Genomic DNA, 16,261 nt, shown 5'->3' with positions numbered 1-16,261 from the left:
TGCCAAAGTGAGCTCTGTCTAATATGCCAGTAAATGTTGCAGTTTTTCTTTTTTTCTTGTACTTTGTATTTCTATCAGGGTTGCAGTAGTTTTGGAGTTTGCATTATAGTGAGTTTTTATTTAGTTGTAACATTTAAATTCACTTTAAGTACAAACTAGTTTGTAGAGCAGGTTTGATCATTCTTAGTTTATCTTTCTTTGATACGGCCGAAAAGTAATTCTGAACTAAAAACATTTAAAATGAACCCTGAAAGTTCACATATGAAATTAATTGGAAATGATGAGAATTAATTTCAGTTTTACAAACATAAAGTGTAGTGTCAGGTCCCCCCCCACCCCCCCCCCCCTCCCCCAGGCTTCTTCCCCCAGGCTGTTGCTCTGATGAACTCACACCACTCATAGAGTCTCAGAGGCATTACTGTGCAATAACATCCTGCTCTTCACACCTTTTGAATTTGTCTACACTGTTTTTGCCATTATTTACATGTCCTGAGTGTTGTTAGTCACCTATATGTTGAACAGAGGGTGTGTTTTACCGAAGTCAAATTCCTTGTTTGGCACGCTCAAACATGGCGAATAAAAACTCTTGAATCTTGAATCTTGAATCTATCATTTTTTGTTTTTTTTAAAGTACTCTTGTTTTTTTGTTTTTTTAGCGGCAACGAAATTGTCCTTTCAATTTAATTTATTTCGTCAGTTCTCATTAACTATAATAACATTGATTTTTATATGTAATATAGAATGTGAAAAAAGTTCAGATTTTCTTTCAATATAAAATGTACTGGTGTGCTCTCAATGAATCAAATTTCCCGGTACTATGAAAATGAATGGAGCAAAACGAGCATTTGTTTTTTTAGCTCCTCCAAATGGTGTCATGCCTCTGTGCTTTGTGGACTGATGCCAAATTCTACACGTGTGTGTTTGTGTGCAGCCTCTTTGGCTAGTACACAACTAATTGACAGCTTTTCCCCCTTTTGCTTTTCCCCTCAAAGCGGTGTGGTGCGACCACATATTTACAATGGCATAAGGAAGCAGCAATTTCTTGAACTTTTCTCTTCCACATGGCAAGGCAAGCAGTTTGTGGCCACATGCTTCTGCTGACTGATCCGCTTTATCATATGTCGGGTTTCTCTAGCTTTACATGTGCCGTGCATACTTACTCTATTTGAATCATATTCCATAAATTACATTTTTCTTCCACATGATGTGGCCAACCACCGTTCCTTCATTATCCCTTCCAAAAGAGCCACACGGGACTCGCTAGTTTGCACACAATACAGTAATCCCTCGTTTTTGACTGGGGTTATGTTCCGAAAAGAACCCATGATAGGTGAAATCCGTGAAGTAGGAACCTTTTTTTTTTCACCATTATTATATAGGTTTGTTTGACAAAGTGAAGTAAACACTTTCTTACAAATAACTACATTAAAATAATAATTTTAATCATCAATATGAAGTACGTACTATATAGTAGGACAAATTGTGACTCATGCCTATTTCACTGCACTGCTGACTGTGCCGCTGCGGCATGACTCCGCTCTGTAGTGTCTTTTTCTTCTGAAGCCATAACACAATGCACTGTGGAAAAAAGAATCCGTGAAGCAGCGAGGCCGTGAAAGGTGAACCGTCATATTACGAGGGATTACTGTACTGCATTCACACTTGTTCACGTAAGCACCTGCATCCACTTTGCACACATGAACGAGCACACACACATCTTTCTTGTGTGATAAGAAAAAGCTGCGGAAACAACCAGCAAATACGATGTGAAGATGCCAAAAAGTAAAGAGACAGTAAAAAATAATTGACTTAGGAACAGATATCTACACAGTGCAAAGCTGATGTCGCGGAGAATCCCGCTAATGATTAATAGCTGCATGAAATAACACACACACACACACACACACACGAACCCCATTGCATTAATTCAGTGCAGGTTAAGTTGTCATAACCAGTGGCGGGTTTAAATGGAAGAAAATAGAGCCGCTCCTATCACTTAGCTTGGCGACAAACCAGGAAAAAACAGAGAAGAAAAATAGTGGACGAAATAAATGATCAAGTTGTAATTGTGAGAGAAAAACAATGTCGGGAAAATTAACTTATGAGACTAGGTGTGCAACAAACCAAGCGTAATTCTGGTGTGAATATTTCCATTTTCTGGCTCACTAAAAATATGATTTGACTCCTGTAATGTAATGACTTGGTTCTCAATATAAAATAATGACATATTTATTTACCGACCATCAAAGCATAATAAACGGAGCGCAATCTGTAGGCATCATGGTCGTGTCCCAAACCTTTTGTCTCAGTGTAATTGCAACAATAAACAGACCTCACATCTGGATGTCTTTAGCAATTTATTTTGAGTTATGTTTCATGTGAAATAACCGTATGACCTTATATTCATATTCCATTTTTGTTATACAAATGTAATTCATCCGACATCGCCATCCAAATTCGCTTTGTTGCGAAAGCTGCCTGTGGTATCTCTGTGTTAACAGCCTGATGGTTTCATTTACACAATGGGGAAGAACAACAAATCTTAATCGATTGGGCGTGCATTAGTAGCCCTTTGATGATATCTCGCCCTGTGGTCTGACAACATGATGCCTGATAAATTACCCACAGTCTGCAGAAACTAAGATTATAGTTTCAGAGAATCCATCACTACACGCTACTGCTGCTTGATGACTGGGGTCTTGACTTTATTATTTTCACTTTTTGGATGCCAGATAATAAGTAGTTCAAACTGGAGTCCTGCTCACATTGCAGACTATAAAGTAGATTGCAGCATGTCATGGAAATCGTTAAGCAGCACTGATCAAAAATATAATTGATTTATTCTTTTATGAAGATCTAAATGTCGACAAATAAAAGTCATTTAATTTTTTTTTTAAATCATAAAAAAAATGATAGCAACCTATACACAACAATGTTACCGGTCTGATGTAAAATGAAGGTAGCCACATTTAATAGTAAAACATATACGTATATCAATAAAAGTGTCTACTTTGAAAATAAACTACATGATTGGGGAGTCTTACTCCTCTTATTGAAGCTGCTCCTTCTTTGTGTGTGTTGCCAAAAAAACGCTTTCGGTAATTCAGAATTAACAGTATGAATAGTGCAGCATCTTTTCTTCTTCATACAGTGCGATCTGCTTCACGTAGTGACACAACAGTGCCAACAAAGTGAGAGCCAAATGAAAGATGGCGCTCCGTTACTCCTGGAAACAGTTACACAGCACATGTTGGCGAAAGGAAAGCTTCTGTTTGCATTTTAAAAGGCAGTATAGACACTGAAGATAATAAATAACGGTGGCTCTCAAGTTTCACGGGTTTGAAGATGAAGTCGCAATATCTGTGCGATGAATCTTGGTTACAATCATATGAGAACACTCGGTGAACGCTTTATGCTCCGCGTCTGTGCACCCCAATGTGGCTTTGCCATCCTCATCATCTTGATTTCATTATTTGCCATCTGGATGCCAAAAAATGGTCATGTCCCGGTCCAACATGCTGTTTGTTGTTGGGGAAGGAATACTATTAACGTTGTATTGTCTGGAAACATTCAGTATCGGGCTTAAGACACTTCTAAAGGCGCAGACTGGAACCAAAACTCCAAAGCATAGTTTCATGTGTGAAATATTTGCATGCAAAATAGCGAGCCTGCTAGCTAAAGTCAGGATAACAGCACACAATACATTTCAGAGTGAGAAGAGTACATCATTGCCTTCAATCCGAGTAACAATGTCGATTTTTCAATCAATTTCCCAAACATACCTTAATTTAAATTTTAGCTGGATTTTTGTCTTCATATAACATATTTTCAAATACTCAAATCATCATTTAAGCTATTTAAAGCAATTTTGGATGAGCCTAATATACATTGTAGTCCTGAAGAAACCTGATAAATACATTTTCATAAAAATCATAGACAACCTCGTCGTCAAAGTGCCAAATATCAGTCGCTTGTGATATCTCTGTTGGAGGTGTCAGGTTCAAAGCTTCATCCTGTGAATAATTCGTTGACAAGGTCGATATCAATGGACTTTTTTTGGGGGTAAATGACTATATCCTGTCTTCGCCCTTCTCCTTTGTCTTTAATGCTCAAATAATTTGTGATAGGAAAAGTCGAGCTTGTGTCCCTTTCGTAAATCTATCCACCAGTCTTTGTCTCTCCTCATGCTGCTTAGGCCCCCTCCCTCCCTTGACACGTGGACTCCGAGAGGGGGGTGGGGAGGTTTGAAGAGGGAAGCCAAAACACAGGGAAATGACAGTTTGTTTGGCTAGGACAGTCTAATACTGAGAGCGTTCTAATCCTGTTCCACTTGGCCGACAACCTGCAACCTCAAGGTGGATGGATGGAGGAAGCCAGGGAACAGAGGCTGTGCTGGAGAAAATTATTTCATGATGTACAGTATATGGGCTAAACTGCTTTGACCCAATTCGCCATCATAATTCAAATAAACTACCAGGTTATTCCTAAAATAAACACATCACTGTTGTTCTATGAATTGTGGTCTAACAATTGAAGGGACACAGCTTTACATGTCTGTTATAGTGCTGGCGCTAATATTATTGTTTGTTGTATTTGTACGCAAAGTTTATTTCAAGGCTAAAATAAAATACGTAGCTTGGAGTTTAGCTATAGTTTTGTTATATTTGAATGTATTGATTTCCGCTTTTTTTGTCAATTATTTGACATTTGCATTAGGATTGGCATCAATATTTTAAAGTCATAATTAGTTTGCGCCAAACAAAAGCTAAAAATGAGGTAAATATTTTCATAACTGAAAAGAACAATTCAATGAATTGATCATGCAATCTGTACATTTCTTCAAATGCACATTTAAGAATTGAATAAGCGGATTCCTGAAACTCTTCAAAAATTATTTCAACAAACATCCAGTATATATCAGCAATATCAGCATTTATGCAGTCACTAGCAACAGAAATGTAAAATAAAAATATTGTTGATAGAGGCGCTCAATATGCTGTGTGATAATGTCACGATCTATTGAATATATGAGCTAATGTCTGCGAGAGCGGAACGCTGCTTTCCAGTAGCCTCAGTAATCCCGTGACATCTGATCAAACTGCACTTTGCGTGGTGTTTTTGTTCACGTTCCAGCTTTGATTTGTGTGTGTGCACACTCACTGTGTTTGGAAGCTACCGTAAGCTAATCACAGATGTTGCCTCTGTGATAACAAGGCGTGTTGCCACGTTTCCGTGGTAACCTCAAATCATCTGCTTTCTTTGTGCATGCGATAGTGTGTTTGTGGCTCCTTTCGACCTGTACTGTGCCTCTCATAAATAAAGTGTTACCTTTGCAACGGCACTGTAAATAAACAGATAAGCTCAGAGTTATCACTAGTACTTCTATGTCTCCTTCTTTTCTAACTTTTTCATTTCGTGCCAGTCTAAATAGCCAGTGGAACCATGTTGGCTTTCACAAGACAATTCTGGTACTTGTACAGACATCTGGTTTGTGGGATTGGCTTTGCAATTGTCTGCAGAGACATTATGCGTGCTTTGTTGGTGCACCACACACTTCAAGTGCAGCAAGGCGACACTAGGAATATTTTCCTCATTATGTTTGGGGTCTCGTTGAAACAATTGAAAGTTTCCACCCACTCCCACAATCTGTTTAAGTGTTTTAGACGTTGAATGGTGTGTTTGATGCACATCTGAAAGAAGGACCATAGAGGGACCACTCCCAAAACAAAAACCTAGACGGTAGATAAACAATAATATATTTTATTAAACACGGTGATTGACACAAACACTGTAAGCAAACCAAAGAAAAAGGTTGTATAATACATGCTGGTTATATTTAAACAAGGATGTCACAAACAAAACAAAAAAATATTTTACAAAAACTTCTCAGAAAATGCTGATGAAGATTCGTTATATGCTCACTACGGAGAACAAGGGGAATGTGGAAATCAATTCCCGGAAAAATCGGCATGTACCCAAAAGTCAATTATCTGGCCGGGCACCTGTCATATTTCTGGGGAAGGGTGGGCACTGCCCCCGTAACCCCCCCCCCCCCCCCCATGCTCTGCCTGTGTATCTGCAGCTATTAACAGCGAGTAAGAGACAGCGCCACATTGTTGTACTTTGTCATTGATATGGGACAATGTCAGCTGTCTCTCGGGTGCCCGCCTGCTGCCCTGATTTGACGTCCCTGCCTGAAAGAGTTGTTTGTGCGGCAATTGGTAGTGAGTCTTAATCTTTCAAATCCCTCACTTAGGAAAAGTACATACAGTAGTGTACATCCATATACTCTTGACTTCATTACTGTAGTAATGAATTGTGATTGTGAATTGTGTGATTGTGAATTGTGTAGTAATGTTATTGTGATCTTTACCATGTTACCATGTGACTATGTATGTAAACTTGCAGAATACAGAACCCGACATTCCTATACTGCACATGCAGAAGATAATAATGGTACAGGGAACGATAGAACGTAATAATAATAATAATAATAAAATTAAAAAACAGCTGCAACAACAACAACAAAAACATGTTTATTGAATAAAAGCATTGTCACAAGGTGTGATCATCTATTTAACCTGCACGAAGCGCCAGGACTGATGCATGTGTGGGCCTTTAGACGGTAAATGTTAGTGTTCAGTCTCATGTTTTTAAGCCTTCATCTTTGAGTAGGTGATTTCCCTTTCTTTAGTCCTCCACAACACTGATCTTTTCTGGGTTCTTGTATCAGCAGGAACAGTTCACCAATAGCTCAAGTTCGATTAAAGCAAAGAACAGAATTACAGGGTCAGGCTGTGCTGACATTTGTGGTACGTCAAGTTTGTTTGGAAATGGCTTCATTTTGTTTAATTTTCAGTTTTGCCCTGCATACAGAGACACCTTTATAAGCCGGTGTTCAGCCAACTAGATTTAATAGTGGTGGGAACTAGTGCAGAAATGTGCATTCCACTGCAAAATACTGCTTTGTATGTGTGTGCGTGTGCGCGCATGAAAGCCGTGGCCATGCAAGGTGTTCTAATCCACGTTGTGACCTTCAAAACCTGCTTTTTTCATTTGTTGTTTTGGATTAGAATATTTCTTACCTGATTCATTCTTGCAAAATCATTCCACACATGCTGTTCTCCAAAACACAAATAATGTATACTGTATGCCCCTCCAAAATATTTTAGAATATCAAATAAAATGTGTCCCAGTTACATTTTATTTTATTTTATTTTATTTTACAGATTTCTGACGGGGCTATAGCCCCCTTAACCCTGATGTAGCGCCACCCCTGGCTTTAGTGTTTCTTAGTGTACATGTACATTCTACAGATGGAAAGAAAGTCATGATATTTACTTTGTATGGATATTTCACCTTGTTTGGCTACCCTTTTGGATTTGTATGCTTGGTGGTGGTCATATGCCGACCCTTGCAATCAATTGGGGTGTGATGCATGCCCTGAGAGGTGTTAGTCCCATCTCCGAGCCTCCTGGCACCATACTCAACCCTTTCTTCTCCCCAAGCCCGGACCCCTCGCACTCCAGACTGCCCCCACCTGTCAACTCCACCCTGTCACTTGCGTGTGACCACATCAAAGACAAAGAGGGAGGATTACAGGTTCCTATGCCCTCAAGGTTTCCAAAGAAAAGAAGAGCCTCCTTTTCTCTCTTTCTACCTGTAACACTCGGTCCTGCTGCCCTCCTATATTGGGGCCCCAATAATCCCCTCGATGTCAAGGGGGTCAGGGGACCATGTCATAGACTACCTGCCAGGACACATCACGCAAAGCTGTGGAGAGCTTGCATGCTCGATTTCAAGACAAAGACAGCCCCTCTGACACAACACTGCATTTACGACTGCTCCATTGAGAATCTAGTTGGATGCTGGGTACAAAGAAAATCACTCCCTTTGCGAGGAAATGGCCTATAGTATAGCCAGGGGAGGTAAACTTTAGAGCATATGTAAGTCTATCGCTGCACTTACACAGCATTACCCATAGCTGCTGAAACGATTATAGCAATATCCTCCCAAATATGTTTGGCTGTACCGTATGTGTGAAATAAGCAGTATAATCAAAGGACTGACGCAATCCACAATTTGTGGGAATGGTGTAGGATGGTACACGCCTTAAATGGTCACATAACTCACTCAGTATGTGCTTAAGATAATCGTCTTATGTGACCAAAAGTATTTGTCTTCAGTGGATTGCGTTGTGATGTATTAATTATATAATATATGCCATAAGGCCAAAGACAAACAAACCTAAATCTAATCAAAACAAAGTTAACAAAAGCACAGAGCGCAGATCATGACATCCTCGTGCTTGTGTGAGTTTGTGTAGCTGTGCGGCCTGTGATTGACTGGCGACCAGCCAAGGGTGTACTCGCCCTAAGTCAGCTGCAGGGCGAGGCTCCAGGTCACCCACTACTCACATGATGAGAAACTCTACAGAAAATCAAAAGATGAAACGACAGCTGGAGAAGCACAAACAAATTTGTCATGTGGCTATTTATTTATTGCGTTAGTCCTGTAATCAAATGGAATATTCCATAATGTGTGAAGACCATAATAGAAATTAAGGTCAAAGATCAAGTTATTGCTGGCCTTGCGAACTTGGTCAATGATGAGATGACTAATTATAACAAGATATCTTTGGACTGTTACTTAGGATTTATGAGTTGGTAAAAGAAAATGTGCTACTAGTGGAGAAGTTATGTGCAGTGGTACCTTTCAATGACTTTGGTACTTGTAATTTAGGTTTAGTTTCAACACAGTGACGGTGTGAATGTGAGTGAGAATGGCTCTATTTATGTCTTGCGACGGACTGGTGGTGGGTGAAATCTACCTTCAACCCAGCTTTGATAGGCTGGATGGATGGACGGATGGATGGATGGAATACACAGACTGAGTTTCAACCAACTGTTTGTGACGCGCACCATCCAATCATCTGGTGTAGGATGATGACAGAAAAATTGAGGCATGAGAATTTGAAAGAGCAGTCAGACTGGACTTGAATCACAAGTCAACTCATTCTATTTCTAATCACCAGAGTATTTAGAGAAGGACACTCTGGATAAAGATCAACACAAACAGAGTAGCAGTGAGGCTCAAGGAAGAATTTTCCGATAGGAAGCAATGACACATGCTGGTGTTGATAGCTTGTTAGCTGATAAGATAGCTTGACATGCAGTGGGGGCTAATTGGCATTTGTATCATATGAGGGATGACTTCATCCTATGCATAAGCTGAAATACGGGCTAGGAGGGAAAGAGTGATTGGGATGTCATGGACCTGTCAAAACCAATCTAGCACATGATCCCTTTGATGACCCATTGCCATGAAGAGGGAATCATCATTGTGAGCATTCTTGCAGTTTTTATCCACCGAGCGAAGAATGACACAGTGAAAAATGGCTGTAACTCTACCCATGCCTAAACATTCCTTTCATGCACAAATCTTAAATCTTTCCCTGACAGTTTTAACGTGAAAAAAAGATAGGACGCCAACTCCTTACAGTAAGGGAGGCTACATAATAGACACAAATTGGAACTTGTCTTTGTTTCCATTCATAGGTTAAAATTATATTCTTGGGTCAAAGATTATTAAACCTTCATTAATTGCAATGACAATTATGAAGTAATATCTTGACATCCTTAACTGGAATAAGTTGTATGTTGTCGTAAAAATCATGTTTTATTTCTGTTGAGATTTTTTATAGCACTCTAACTTGTGGGAGCAGTCTTACGATTTCCAATTTGATGTCCATTGTATATCATTCTTTTCTTCTTACATTCTTCTTTTCCCAACACCCCTTTTGTGGCTAAACACCTGCAAAGTTAGCATGAATGTCTGCTAATCCGAGGATTTTTAGATAAGATATCGCAGGGCGCTATTACAATGACTGCACCGAAAGGACCGTGTGCATGATTATTCTGCCGGGAAGGTTGCCCATGCCAACACTTTCAATGAGAGAAAGAAAAAAAAATTACACTCTTTGATCCAGTGACGTTGTAACTGAGCAGTGCTCACTTGCACTGGCAGTGCGTTACATCACAATTTTTCGCCTTCATTCCATTGGCAGGTGCTGAACTTCGCCCGGCAACCCTCAAACAAATCCACAAAACGGACGCCCAGCAGGCAGGGTATGACGCCCAGTGAGAGGTCATGAGTCTCACATTAGGGGATGCGGGCTCACTGTGGTCTGTGTATATTGTCTGCACAATACGTGTGTTTGTGAGCAGGTTTTATTTTTATTTGCCTCTCGCACCCTCCTGCTGACCTGTCCGTCATAAAGCCGTCTTAATGTCTTTACGGGCTGTGGTCCTCACAAAGACTTTTGTCTTAAGCCTCTCTGCTTTTGCAATAGAAAAGGAATCAGCTTCTATCAGGGGGAAAACATTGGTTTTGTGGTAAATCGGTGAAGTCTGATGATCCTCACAAGTGGTGTAGCCTTAAAATTCACCCGATGGGCATTGATGCTTTGATGTGCAGAGATGTTCAGCGGAATTAAAAAGAGATGTATTTCAACATTCGGTGTGTTGTAAAAACCACGTTACAAATAATTGCTTCCCACCAACAGATCACAAGACAGAGTTTAATTTAGAGCATGTCCACCATTAGAGATATTATCCATCCATGCATGGCTATCACAATCCTTTTTGTGTGAATGGAGATTATTCCAGTGGAAAAAAAACCTAAAAATAAACTAGAACTAAAAATAAAAAAATAAATTGAAAAAAATAAGAATGCTATAAAAAACACAAAAACTAACAGACTATTTCTGGTTATATGAAATCAAAGTAAAATTATAATTGTTGTGAAAATGTCTAGTTTTCATATTTTTCTCATTTAATTTCATACACGAGCTTTTGGGTTTATTTAACAAAACAAATACGCAAGTTGTATGACTGCACTGTATGTGATGATGATGTCAGAGTATGTGATTAACCACGTGACATACATACATACAATATAAAATATTTAAGTCAAAGTAGAAAACATTTGGTGATTTTCAGTCATAACCTTTCTGAAATGTAACACCAATGCCAGCATAAATCAAAATCTTAGGTGTCCCAGTTGGCCCACCGGGGTCACCATGGCAACAACAAAGACGCACTCCTTATTGCAAGACAATTTGAGGACCACAATTTTTCGAGTTGTTTTTTTAGTATACCGAGAATTCTCTGCATTTCAACCATTGGATTAATATTGCTTTACCGACAATGATTCACATTTTACCAAGTAATGATTTGAGAATGAAAAATGTGAAAGCTGCTTCCAATGCAAACATACAGTAGTGCACAGACAGATAATCACACACACGCACACGCACTCACACACGCACGCACACACGCACGCACACGCCCCTTTCCACTCCCCTTCCTCTTTTATCCCACCTTTCCCTCCTCCCTCTATCGCTCCATCCCTCCCTGTCTCTCCCCTCTTGAATTAAATCCATTATTCCTGCCTGCTCTCCCTCTGAGCACTTCAGCGCCGCTCAGCTCCTGTGTGTGTGTGTATATGTGTGTGCGCGCAACCCCCTCACATGTGTATGTTAGGAAGACTTTTTGTGTGTTTTTCTAAGTGGAGTCGGAGTGCTGCCGCTCATCAGTGAAAGTGACTGCAGAATTGGGGAGTACCTTCTTGTGCTTTCTTTTTGGAAGCATTTCGGAGACAAAAACTGAACTTTTTGGCTGGTGTTTTTTTACCCTCTTTTCACATCACAGGATTTTCTTTTATTATACAATTGGAATTGAATTTTTGGAATTGTGTGCATCCAACCACTTTCTATGGCCTGGAGTTGCTTGACTCCATTAGAACTTACCTCTTCGTAGACAAGGTGCACCATGGTAGTGGCAAATAGGAGGGATTTTTTTTTGTGAGCTACTTTTAAGCATGGACTCGGAAGGCTCAGGTGGACACTGATCCCAAACTTGGAAGTACTGAACCATTTTGGTGGTTGGTTTCCACAAGCAAATGGACAGGTGAGTTTATTCTGACTCTGGGTCCTCCTTCATGTATTTAGTCAGAAAAAAGGGCAATTAAGGGATTTGGTCTTGAGATTCTGTTTGGATTGGTTCCAGTCGGAAGCTGTGCTGAACTCACTGCTGCTTCTGGACTTAACATGACAGACATGGTGGTCATGCACTTACTTGTTTTTTTACTAGCAACACTCCATCAGCATGGCAGCCACATCAATTAAGATTTATTGTAACTATTTTAACCAAGGCCCTCCCTGCCCCTTGCATCTGTACTTATAACAGTTTCCATGCTTCTTCTGTTGCTTACATACAATATGTTAACGTGTGTGTTTGGGATTTATTTTGTCATGAAGACAGAGGTTTCTGATGTTGGACCTGAGAGAGGGTCTGCTGCTTCTGTCCCAAACCTGTTTTAGTTCAACCCAAAGACGTTTGATTGGCTTGCTCTTCGGCATCAGACATGTCCCAGGACTTCTTTATGGAGCCTTCTGCTGTTCGGATTGAGTTGGAAGCACGCAAATGTTTCAAATGTCTTGCTAAGATAAAGAATAAGAAATCAGAGACAAGTAATCAACCTTGTAGAAGTACTCATGAAAAATATAGTCCATATGATGAAACCTAAATTGTATCCCAGAACTTATTTACATACATTTGAAGAAAGACGTGCCAAAGGAGCAATCATTGACCAAATATCCTTCCAGTTTTAAATCACATCAAAAGGGTACGTAGTCATAGAGCAGTCACATCTGTTTGATAAAAATGATTTGCTCCATTATCTAATGCAACTTGGCATTACTGCATTTAGTCAGGAGAGCCACAAACATCAAGCATAGCTCAAGAGCCCGACACAAAGTGACTACAAGTCTTTAGAGGATTTAAGATGGGAGAAAGAAGAGAAGTGAGACGTTCTGAGGCAGCAAGCCTGGTGGTTCTTGAAAGAGCCACAGAGGAGAACATTAGTGTGTTCTGCTACTTGCTGGTCAAGAGCCATCTGGAGCACAATACGTGATGGAAACTTTCCCAGACTACAAAACAGCCGCTTGCAATTGTCAGATCAACTCAAACTTTTGCTAGAATCAGAAATAGAACTACTGACGCTGATAACAAATGATGACTTCAGGCTGGTGGAAACGATATGAGATTAAATATGATACCTGTAACATCAAGGACAGACATATTACTAGAGCAAATAAAAATGTCTTTCCGTAGTGAAAGAGCGGATGCGATGATAACTGTACTTGTCCCCAAGGATTTACCACATGCTCATTTTCTTGTTTCTCCTTCCTCGACTCTGTCAGCATATTTTAGCCTTGATGTAGTTTTGCTGCTAATTCCTGGATTTGGAATTTAATCAGACAGCCCTAACGCCATAAGACTTTCTCTTATAAGACCTCTTTTTTCCTTCTGAAAGAGACGAATGAATGAATTAGAGAGCCTTTACAGTAAGACTGAAAGTACTCTTTTACGCCCTCTAGTGGCCACTGGAGCCCCCAAGCAGGTGGCGTTTACACACTTCCATACCCACGGGGGTCGCGGGCATGCTGGAGCCTATCCCAGCGGTCATCGGGCAGTAGGTGGGGGACACCCTGAACCGGTTGCCAGCCAATCGCAGAGCACACAGAGACAAACAACCATCCGGACTCGCTCTCACACTTAGGGGCAATTTGGAATGCTCAATCGGCCTACCAAGCATGTTTTGGGGATGTGGGAGGAAACCGGAGTGCCCGGAGAAAACCCACGCGGGCACAGGGAGAACATGCAAACTCCACACAGGGAGGGCCCGAGGTGGGATCGAACCGGCACCCTCCTAACTGTGAGGCAGACGTGCTAACCAGTGCACCACCTGTGCAGTGCGCCTTCCATACATTCACTTTCTATCAATTTTTTTAGGGTTGCTCAGAGGCGTAGCCAGGAATTTTTCCAGTAGGGGCGCACGCCCACAGGAAAAAAAATCCAACATCACCCACGCCGTTCGCTGATCGCTAAAACAACATCCGGGTCCGGGAGGCAAACGGTGAATGAATAACATCGCGCACATAGAATAGCGCAAGCACATTCGCGCAAGACCGAAAGAAAAAAACGGCATGAAAATGAAGAATCGAAAAAGCTCGATTTTTTTCAACCGGGGCGCAGGGAGTCCTAACCGGGGCGCCGCCCCGGCTTGGCTACGCCTCTGGGGTTGCTGTTGAGCTGTAGAGGAAATGGGGGCATTGTAATACATTGTGTTCTCCCTTTTAATAATAATAATAATAATTGTATCCTAACCCTAACTGACACGTGTCCCTATGAATTCAGTTAGTGGCCCTTTGTTTGACTCTTTTCTCCTTATCCCTTTGTCTTTTCATTGGTCCAATACAAGGAGAGCTATAAGACGTGCTGCGTTGCAGGCTGGGAAACTCATTTTCTCCCATAAAGCCAAACAATCGGTCCTTTTCTCTCAGTTACCTTTTGTCTCAACTCCCGCTCCTTCTCTCTATCTGCCCCTCCAAACTTGCAGGGCTAAAACAGGCGGGATGTCACGATTGTCACATTCTTCTTCATGTGTGAGTGTTGTAGCTCAGCGACCAATGGAAATATTTTTGTAACATTGCACTAAATTCCATACTTGTGCATCTTGTTGACTTGGAATTACAAGGTGAACGAGCATCACGGCTATGACAAGTTACTTTCTTATGATTAAGTGCTAACAACCTTGAATACTGCATGGTTGAGAAAAATCGTTTTGTCATGTAGTGAACATGACACATGGTAAGAGCAGTAAGCAGACAACATGCAACAATCTCTCATCATTATAAAAAGGAGTTACAATGTTGGAAATTGGTATGCGATGACTCTGCTTTCTGTACTCCCTGATGCCATTTGCTTTTTCTCCCTCTAACATCCTCACCTTCAAACACCTCGTCTCAGCCTCCAACTGTAGCTCATTTCTGTTCTCCAACTTTACAACTAAGTAGTATTCTCAGAGGGCTGCCGGTTAAATGCTAATGGCCATCATTCATTCATTATGTTGTGCTGTACATTGGCTTGCTCTCTAACCTCACTCTCTAAACCCTGTCACACCCGGAAGGCCGACCCTGCTTTGTCTACCCGTCGCTATTTAGGCTTTTTTTTTTTTATGGGACGCCTGACCCCCACCCACTCTAAGAAATCTGGACTTCTCGCTTTCTTTATTTCCTCTTAGTCCACTCCCTCTTGGCATGCTGCGGTAGTGTCTATTGGAGCTGAACTGAATAAAAGTGTCAGCAGACCCAATGGGTTTTTCTTTTTTATTAAGATGCATTAAGGAGCTAGCTGGGAGTTTGTGCAATTGTCAGGGAATGCGTGTGCACAGTTAAGTGCTGATCGAGAAAAGCTGTGTGTATGTGTGCGTGAGTCCTGAGAGGACGCATTAATGTACACACAAACACACAATGAGACTTGTCGAGCTTTTAATAGCAGTCGACAATAGTGTCAGACTCCCAGGGACAATGAAGTGAAAGGTGTGCAAGTGTACCACTATATGTTGTGTCATTGCAACGCCACACAAACGGCAAGTGTGTGCGTGTGTCAGCCCACGCACGCACGCACACACACACACACATATACACACATACACCCCAGTCACCACAGCAAATTTCAATTCACGCTTTATAAATGCATTTTGCACACCATAATCAGTCACTTCCTTTAGTGTTGGCAAAGAAAATTTCAGGCTTTTGTTTTTTTTTCACAGTTTTGCCACGCAAACTTAGCAGACTAAATTTTAAGGTTAAAAAAAAAAAAAACGGGAAGAACACAACACTTCTTTTGTTCACTTGGAGAGCTGTGCAGTGTGGCACAGGAAACCAGAATGTGTGCTGTTTCAAAAGCTTGCATATGCACCTTTGTCCATTCACGTGTGTGAGTGTGTGTGTCTGTCTCATGTATACCGCTAGGTATGGGTGTTTTATGTTCCTGTCCTGTTGTGTTGGAGAGACTAGGGAGTTGTGTAAGTTTATAAGAGCTTTGCTTGTTTCTTGTCCTCAATAGCTCTATCATTCATAAAATGTGTGCCAGCAGCACATGTGTGTGCATATGCGCAATATATCCCTTGCTACAGTTGTCGTACTGCAAAAAAGTCTCAGGCCCACCACGAGCTTTGTTGTTGTTTTTCATTCCTCACAGCAGTCATTTCTACATAGTCAAACAGAAAATGGTAGGCCACACACAGCAACAAGATTACGCAAAACTGTGAAGAGGGGTGGTTTACGGGTCGAGGAAAAAGTAACGGTGCCTACCCATTGTTGTGTTGCAGATGGCATTAAAATAAGATTCCA

At 40.9% G+C, this 16,261-nt stretch overlaps 1 protein-coding gene across 2 annotated transcripts in view; it reads left to right on the top strand.

Annotated features, from left to right (window-relative positions):
* sema3b (sema domain, immunoglobulin domain (Ig), short basic domain, secreted, (semaphorin) 3B) overlaps positions 1–16,261 on the top strand; it is a 52,936-nt gene that overhangs the window by 20,887 nt on the left and 15,788 nt on the right. The window contains exon 1 of one of the 2 annotated variants that reach the window (XM_037279265.1): positions 11,430–11,969. The exons of the other annotated variant lie outside the window; for it this stretch is intronic. The gene's annotated coding sequence lies outside the window, so the exon portion shown is untranslated. Of the gene's footprint in view, positions 1–11,429; positions 11,970–16,261 lie in introns of those variants that run through there. 2 annotated transcript variants of the gene reach the window in all.

The sequence above is a fragment of the Syngnathus acus genome, chromosome 2, assembly GCF_901709675.1.
Source record: "Syngnathus acus chromosome 2, fSynAcu1.2, whole genome shotgun sequence".
In the NCBI taxonomy this organism is placed as follows: Eukaryota; Metazoa; Chordata; class Actinopteri; order Syngnathiformes; family Syngnathidae; genus Syngnathus; species Syngnathus acus.
The sequence above is the reverse complement of the archived record's forward strand: the minus strand, read 5'-3'. Positions and strand labels throughout refer to the sequence as shown.